The sequence below is a fragment of the Setaria viridis genome, chromosome 7 (assembly GCF_005286985.2).
Source record: "Setaria viridis chromosome 7, Setaria_viridis_v4.0, whole genome shotgun sequence".
NCBI lineage: Eukaryota > Viridiplantae > Streptophyta > Magnoliopsida > Poales > Poaceae > Setaria > Setaria viridis.
Genome location: NC_048269.2, coordinates 13,842,482 through 13,851,731, shown reverse-complemented (window position 1 = coordinate 13,851,731; position 9,250 = coordinate 13,842,482). Strand labels below are relative to the sequence as shown.

Here is a 9,250-nt window from a genome sequence, read left to right as displayed (position 1 = left end):
GCATGCATCCAGAAAAAACAACCAATTTGCAACAAAAAAAAAAACTTATGTACTTGCCCACTCAAAAAAAAATCAAGTACTTGTAGTCTGGAGGGAATAGTAGGGTGAAATCTTAAAACTTCAGATCGATGTTTATTTAAGATTGATGCCTATAATATAAAATTGATAGTGTATATGGATATATATGAAGCGTTTTTATTCTAAGAAAACAGTCAATTTTACTCCCCTGATAAATACACTCTGTCCACCCAATTTAGGAACTTAAGCGGACAAAATAGATTAATGAGGGTTGAGGGTTGTAAAATAGGCTTCTCCCTTATTCTAACTAGCCACTTACCGAGTTAGTCGAAGATATTTTCAATGTTAATTTTTTCAAAAAGAAGCTGATAAATAATATTGTTTTGCACTGTGTTGATCCGGTAATATGACAGATCATAAAACAAGGGAACATGCATGTAAGAATGTAGTGTCTTCCAAAGTCATAAGGTTAAAAACGTCTATTTCTTATCTTTTCTTTTGTTTGGGAAAAATACAAGGAAAATTTAAGATGTCTTTTATTCAAAAATATTTTTTTATCAGTCAAGTAAAATATCACGACTGTAATATATAGCCATGAAATTATGTGCACTTTTCAACAATACTTTTCGTATGAAGAAAAATGATAGGATTATACAATACTTTTTACCTTAATTCAACATAAATGAAGTACGGGAAGGCAGGTTCATTGCTGTTGTCCTTTTCATGAGATTCACTTTAGGCTACATAATATTCAATCATAGGTAGATTTAGATATATGTTTAATTATGTCCTAGACTGCCCTACTATTATTTCCATTGGAGCTGACGGTCAAATGATTACCTATTTATAATCAGCCATTTAAGGGCCTGTTCGTTTCGATTGGAACCACCCGGAACAAGGCCTGTTCCGGACGGTTTGGTCCGGTCCGAAATGAAATCAGGTGTCAATCAGAATCGTGGTTTGCTTTGTCCGGAAACAAACCTGGGCTGGCTCGGTTCGCTCCCTTCACTATATGGCCCGGAACGAAACCCGGCCCCCTCCCCTCCGGAACGAATCCTCCGTGACTCCACGGCGCGGGGAGAGCTGGTGGTGTGGGGAGAGCTAGCGGCGCACGAGGCGACTAGGAGGCGGCATGGCACAGTCCCGACGACGACCCTCTCTGCCGCCTTATCACCGGTAAGCGTTCTTGTTCTTTGGAGTTGAGATCCGTAGGGATGGGAATCTGGGCGAGGCCAGCGCCGACAGCGCCTGCAGCAGCAGCATCTGGTGCTTCCTGGCGGGCACCGGCGCGGAGGGTGGTGTCACAGGGGACGGGCTCTGCTGGCTGCTGCAGGGGCTTGGTCCGGCACCGGAATCTGGGCGTCGACGGGTTGCTGCTGCAACTCCTCCTGGTGGCGTGTCGTGCGGGCGGCGCTTCTTGTTCTTAGCGTCGCCGTCATCCTGCTGGACGAAGGTGCACAACGCCCTCCGCCTCCCCGTCGCCATCCCCTCCTCCTTCTCCTCATTGATTGGTGCGGAAGAAGAAGCAGAGAGGAAGGTGGCGAGCTGCAACTGGTGCGGGAGCCTGCTGCTGCATGCTGGCTGGTGGTGCTCTTAATTGCTACGCGCTGCTGCTGCGGCTGCTAATAATAATACGCAGGTGAAGGGAAGGAGGAGGATCACATGGCAAGGCAATGGCTGAAAGGTATGCCTTTCTTTTCTTACAGTTATTATTAACTAAGCAAACAGCTTCACTATACAGCATTTTGTAATTGTCATCCTGTGGTACCTGATGTTTTTCGCTTTTTGTGTCTCTTTGGGGGCTGGGGATTTTGTTTACTAGGATTTGCTTAGAACAGAACAAAAGAATACGGCCAGATGCTTAATCCTGAGGTTCAAGATCAGATAAGCATATGCCTTGTGTCAATTTTTATCCTCCCATTGGACAATAACAGTTTTTTTTTTTGCAATTTTGCTTTTTGGTACAACATAGAAGAGTAGTGTCCATTGGAGTCGGTTGTTCTTTATGTACTGAAATTCTTCTGGATTCTGATCTTCTTGTGCTTCTGTTCATCTTTGTAAAACAAACAATTCTGAGCTGCAGATCTAATTTTATGATGAATTGAACTAGATTGGCTTTTATAACCATCTCAAATAGTTCGTAAGATCAACAATTTAAGTCCAGTTTAGCACTGATCTAGATTAATACTCTATTTCACAATATCACGACTGAGTACATTCTCTGTTCACTGTGTAACCTTTCTCATTGAAATTTTTCATCAAGCGAGTGCAGATCTTATGTTTGGTGGAATAACTATAGTGTGTGGAATCCTTGGAACTCTATCAGGAGGTATCATCCTCGACAAGATATGGGCTACAATTCCTAATGCTTTGAAGGTAAGAAAATACAATACCTAATCCTTGACAATATAGCAGTCGAAATGCAGTTTGTTATTTGCATAACAAAAGTGTTTTTGTTTTGTTTTTCCTTCCGAAGTGAGCTGCAAGCTAACATCCTGCAGTCCTAATGAAGTGACATGTGCACACAGTTCTATTTGGAATGAACTAATGAAGTTAGCAGACTGCATACCTTTATGCTTCGATTTCGTTAGCGTGGATCTGTGGTGACTCATATGCTGTTGTCATTGTGTAGCTAATTTCGATTTTTATCTTATTTTATCAAAAGGTGCTTTGCTCCATATCCAAATGTCAGACACCGGTCTACATGCTAGCTCACTCGACAAATTTGATGTATTTTTTTGGTGAATAGCTCTGTAGAATACAAATGTTCAAGAACAAATTTGTTGCTACGTTCGTTTTGGTTGAATTCGTTGCTTCAGGAACAATTTTTTTTATGAAATGGCTCTGTTGAATTAAATGGTTCCTATCCAGTCGAACACTATTTTTTATGGTTTGGAATGGTTTCCTAGCCAGGATCTGAAACAGGCCAGGATCGAGTGAAGGAAGGGTATCCACTTGATCCTGGCCAGGAACCGATCCAAAGCAAACGAACGAGGCCTAAGAGAGGCTTGAGCCCGTCCTGGTACTGTTGAGAAAATTCCTTCCTTAACACTAAAAGATGACTCAATCCCTCAATATTGTTTCATTCTATAATCGCTGCTATGTCACCGGCGGTATCTCTTGCATGGGACATATTGTTGTGAGCATTGATTCTGAGGTACACTGGGGATATCAAAATCAAATGAGAGGGCCATACATGTACTTGCCTTCGTTTGTTACCACTATAAGAAACAAGTAGCTAGAATCACAGCTTGCAACACTTAGATATGATGCATGTTTAAATTGCAATACCTTTTCCTATGTGCACTGGAAATCAGGTCTGAGAGACATCAGGAACTGTTTTCTCAGCTTCAAAACTAAAGCATGTAGACAGATCTTTTTCTACTAGAGTTAGACACCACCGTTTCGCACATTCGCTAGCGTTATTGGCGGTGCCAGTGGTATCATATATGGCAAGAGAACAAATTCTCAAACCTGCAGTTCTGTATCATATGGGTTTATTGTCTCATTTCGGTGGCCAAGGAAACTGATCCGCGGAGGAGAAAAATCATCTTGGTGCCGTTGTATCGACTGTTTACTTGGCATTGATGACTGGAAAACCTTGCAAACTCACTGTTGGGTGGTTGATTTCGCACTGCTGTCTTTGCTACCGCAATCGTTCTCTGTTATCTTTATGCCAGTACATATTGTCAACATCTTGTGAATTAAAGGATGAATGCACTCAATGTCATTGTTTTGGGTATGACATTATGTGAAGCGAGTCAATTTGATCAGAAAAATTATATCGATCAGTTGCGGCATATTAAAAGTATAATACTTCGCAGATACAGTATAATTAACTGGGTTTTTATAAAAAAGAAGTTTAATCTGTGCTTGGGCAGCTGTGCTGGGTTATGTTATTGTCTTACCATAATATGTTGTGCGCATTGTGTTTTTTAGATAATCACTTCACAGAAATTCTGATGAGAAAACAAGCTTGACAAGGGAAAAGAATAACCAAAAAGTTAAACTGTGGCATCAATGAAGCATATAAGAAAGACCGAGGAGGCACAAAAAACCTACTTAAACCAACAGCAAAAAGGAAACCTTCCAATAACTATCCCATACCAGGATCCGAACTTTCAGACCTTGTAATACGTCACAACCTGATGATGTGCATGAAGAACCATCAGGCATTGTGGTATGAATATAGCAACGGTCCATGCATTGTGGTATTACAGAATGGGAGCATAACACTAGTAGAGAATTGGCTTTCGATCCGACCCCTTTTGTCCCGGTTTAAAGTTGGCCCGGGACAAAAGGGGGTGTGCCGGGGTGGGGAAATTTGGAGGGGAGCATTACTCCCGGTTGGTAATTGCAATCGGGACTAAAGGCCCCCCTTTAGTCCCGGTTGCAACGGCTAGCTGGGGGGCGTCGGTGGCGGGACCCTTTTATCCCGGTTGGATCCTCCAACCGGGATAAAAGGGACACCCTTTTATCCCGGTTCGAGGCACCAACCGGGATAAAAAGGTTAGTCCCGGTTGGTGCCTCCAACCGGGATAAAAGGGTGTCCCTTTTATCCCGGTTGGAGGATCCAACCGGGACTAAACTTCCAACCGGGACAAAAGGTGTTTCCTTTTGTCTCGGTTGGAGTTTTTAACCGGGATAAAAACTCATCCCCCACTATATCCCGAGACAGAGACTTTCTTCTTCCTCCAGCCCGAGCCAGTCCAGCACATTGATAGAGAGCTGAGCTTCACCTACTCTCCGGTGGTGCCAAAGCAAGGGAGGTGCTGCCCGAAGTTTTTTCCCTCATTTTCGTGGGAATTTGACTCAGCCAACACAAGTGTTGCGAAGGTTTGCTACTTCATTCTCGTGTTATGCTTTGATTTATGCTTTGGAGATGGAAAGATTATTTGCTAGAATGTGATGATGAAGTAGAAAAATGGAGTGGTATTTTGAGCTAGAATGTGAGGGAGATTGATGTGTCATATATAGTATGCATTATTTCAGTGGTTTAAAAATGATGCTACCTTGTCTAGACGGTTTATCTTATCAAATTCAATATGGTTTTTTAAATTCATACTTGTTGAACTTGCATACCGTGTTCGCCTCGGCGAGGATGTTCTCCGCCGAGCAGCAACGTATGTCAAGAAGGAGGTTCGATTCTACGAGAAAGAGTGGATACGGACATCGTGACCGTGTCCCCTTTTCCGTAGCATCTAACCTCTTTCATGACGAAGTGCGGTGCCGCCCAGCTGAGGACATCCTCGCGAGATGAACACGGTCTTCAAGTTCAACAACTTCTGTAGTGGTAAGGAAAGAATTTTTGTACATAGATGACTTCTGCTACTTGTTGAACTTGCATACCGTGTTCATCTCTCCGAGGATGTTTTCCGCCGAGCAGCAACGTATGTCAAGAAGGAGGTTCGATTCTACGAGAAAGAGTGGATACGGACATCGTGACCGTGTCCCCTTTTCCGTAGCATCTAACCTCTTTCATGACGAAGTGCGGTGCCGCCCAGCTGAGGACATCCTCGCGAGATGAACACGGTCTTCAAGTTCAACAACTTCTGTAGTGGTAAGGAAAGAATTTTTGTACATAGATGACTTCTGCTACTTGTTGAACTTGCATACCGTGTTCATCTCGCCGAGGATGTTCTCCGCCGAGCAGCAACGTATGTCAAAAAGGAGGTTCGATTCTACGAGAAAGAGTGGATACGGACATCGTGACCGTGTCCCCTTTTCCGTAGCGTCTAACCTCTTTCATGACGAAGTGCGGTGCCGCCCAGTTGAGGACATCCTCGCGAGATGATCACGGTCTTCAAGTTGAACAACTTATGCAGTGTTAAGATAATAATTTTTGTACATAGATGGCTTCTGCTACTGGAGGAAGTGGCGATGGTGGGGGCGATCGTGGTTCCTATTATGGCAAGGTTCCAATCATAGTTGGCCCTCAGCATAAGCCGAAGAAAAAGAGCGCGCTGGAAAAAGCAATGTTTCGTTATTTGCAGCAACGTCATGAAGAAGCTATTGCCGCGGGTCAGGAACCTCCTTTTGGTGGTCGTTATGCTCCACCCTCAGTCCCGGGTGTTTCACGTCCACTTAGTACTACCGTTTCAGGCGGCACAAATAAACCTAAGGATGAGGTTGGGTCAGCGGAACCTTCGTCTTCACCGTCCAAGGATGCTTAAAGTCCTCCATGATAATAACCAGTGGATGGCTTGTTGTATTGTATCATGTTGTTTGGGACTTTAATTTAAATATGTGTATTATGATCTTCATGTTGTTGTATTGTACCATGTTGTTTGGATCTTTAATCGATTTTCACGCGTAATCCATTGTCAAGTGTAATCCATTTTCATGCGTAATACGATGCAGATGGACCGGCAATGGATGTATAATGCAGACAGGCGGAGCAAGGCGTTTATTGATGGCTTGCATTATTTTCTCGAAGTGGCAAAAGCGAACAAGCCAGAGAATGGGTTCGTATGTTGTCCATGCTTCCAATGCAATAACAGGAAGGAGTATTCAAAGGATTCCTGGGGGACTATTCACATCCACTTGTTTAAATACGGTTTCATGCCTAACTATTTGGTTTGGACCAAGCACGGTGAACTAGGGGTTGTAATGGAAGATGGCGAGGAGGAGGAGGAAGATGACACCATTCCGGACTGGGTTGCAGGCCAAGCTTTTGCAGGTACTACAATGGGCGAGGCTGATGAAGATGAGTTTGCAGAAAATGACCCTACTGATGACCTTGGTCAGGTGATACGAGATGCATACAGAGATTGCGAAACTGAGAAGGAAGCAGCAAAGTTGCAGCGCATGATAGATGATCACCAAAAATTGTTGTACCCAGGTTGCCAGCAGGGCCATAAAAAACTAGGTACGACACTAGAATTTGTGCAATGGAAGGCAAAAAATGGTGTGTCCGATAAGGCATTTCAGGGGATGTTGAACATTGTCAAGAAGATTCTCCCCGAGAATAATGAATTACCGTCCACAACATATGAAGCTAAACAGATTATTTGCCCTCTCGGATTGGATGTTCAGAAGATACACGCATGCCCTAATGACTGTATCCTCTATCGTGGTGATGAATACGAGAAATTGGATGCTTGTCCCGTCTGCGAAGCCCTGCGGTATAAGATCAGGCGAGATGATCCTGGTGATGTCGAGGGGCAGTCTCCCAAGAAGAGAGTTCCCGCGAAGGTGATGTGGTATTTCCCTATAATACCACGCTTGAAGCGCTTGTTCAGGAACAAGGCGAATGCTAAGTTGATGCGATGGCACAAAGAAGACCGTAAGGAAGATGAGATGCTGAGACACCCCGCAGATGGGGCACAGTGGAGATCAATTGATAGAACATTCCCAGACTTTGAAAGTGAAGCAAGGAACATAAGGTTTGGTTTAAGCACTGATGGATTCAATCCATTCGGTGAGTTGAGTAGTGGTCATAGTACTTGGCCTGTGACCCTTTGTATGTTCAACCTTCTTCCTTGGTTGTGCATGAAGCGGAAGTTCATTATGATGCCGGCGCTTATCCAAGGCCCAAAACAACCCAGCAACGACATTGACGTGTACCTAAGGCCGTTGGTTGATGACCTTTTACAGCTCTGGAAGGAAGAAGGTGTACGTGTGTGGGATGAGGATAGACAAGAGATCTTTAATCTACGAGCACTGTTGTTCGTAACCATCAACGATTGGCCTACATTGAGTAACCTTTCAGGACAGACAAATAAGGGATATCGGGCATGCACTCACTGTTTAGACGACACAGACAGCATGTACTTGAAGCACTGTAAGAAGGTCGTCTATATGGGTCATCGTCGATTTCTCCCTGCTCACCACCAGCTGAGAAAGAGCGGGATGCATTTCAAAGGAGCGCCAGACCATCGTAAAAAACCTGCACACCGTAATGGAAAGTGTGTTCGAGATGATGAAGGATGTATATGTAGTCTTTGGAAAGGGACTTGGTAGCCAACCTGTTCCGAACGACGATAACGGACATGCACCCATGTGGAAGAAAAAGTCAATATTTTGGGAGCTACCTTATTGGGAAATCCTAGAGGTTCGCAACGCAATAGACGTGATGCACCTGACGAAGAATCTTTGCGTGAACGTGCTAGGCTTCATGGGTGTTTATGGAACCTCAAAAGATACATTGGAAGCACGACAGGACCTGAAAGCCATGGGGCAACGAGATGACCTACATCCGGAAAAGAGAGATAATGGACAGCACTATTTACGTCCTGCCAGTTACACTCTCAGCAAGGAAGAGAAGGATAGCATGTTTGAATACTTGAATAGTATGAAGGTCCCGTCTGGGTACTTCTCGAATATAAAGGGAATAATAAATATGAAACAAAAGAAGTTTACAAATCTCAAGGCTCATGACTGCCACATGTTGATGACCCAGTTGCTTCCGGTTGCACTGAGGGGTGTTCTACCAGAAAATGTCCGGTTGCCGCTCGTAAAGCTATGCGCGTTTCTCAATGCGATTTCGCAGAAGGCAATCGATCCATCCAAGCTATCAAAGCTACAGAACGATGTGGTGCAATGTCTTGTCAGTTTTGAGTTGTTATTTCCACCATCCTTCTTCAATATTATGACGCACTTACTGGTTCACCTAGTAAAAGAGATTGGTATTCTCGGACCTGTATACCTGCACAATGATGTGCATCAGGTGTTCTGTGTGAAGGACATGTGCAGCAAACCCAAGAGGAATCCAGAAGAGACATGGGAGCTAAAGTGCCACATAGTTCTTCCAGGTAAAAGAAAAATCGTGGGAGTCGAGGATAAAACAGACCAATCAGATGGTTATGATCAGTTTGATGGCATGCCTCCATTCGCGTTGAAGTTGATCCAAGTATCCTGGTATCCAAAGAAGAGGCTCCGTACTTACGCCGCGATCATGATCAAGGAACTTTCGTGAAGAAGAAATTTTACAACGTTGTATTGTAATGCGTTCAATGTACATGACCTTTGTGTATTAATTGATACAATTTGTAATTTACCCTATGTATGATTTCATGTGTTATTAAATTTGTTAGGTGAAGATTTTTTAGATATACATGAACATTGTTAACCACATACTAACATGGATTTTTCTGCGCATTCAAATAATTTAATTGAATAATTTCTTGATCACAGCAATGCAGTAAAATAAATATTTTACACGCTAAATGAGTTGGTATAGAATTAATGATTACTTCATACTTATTGTCAATTTACTCGTTAATTAAATATA

General features: G+C 43.3%; 1 long non-coding RNA gene across 1 annotated transcript; it reads left to right on the top strand.

Annotated features, from left to right (window-relative positions):
* The first annotated feature begins 982 nt into the window (after positions 1-982).
* Positions 983-2,824, top strand: LOC117865266 (uncharacterized). Its single transcript, XR_004642502.2, has 2 exons — positions 983-1,702; positions 2,291-2,824. It is a non-coding gene; the product is annotated as an uncharacterized lncRNA (long non-coding RNA).
* The last annotated feature ends 6,426 nt before the right edge of the window (positions 2,825-9,250 follow it).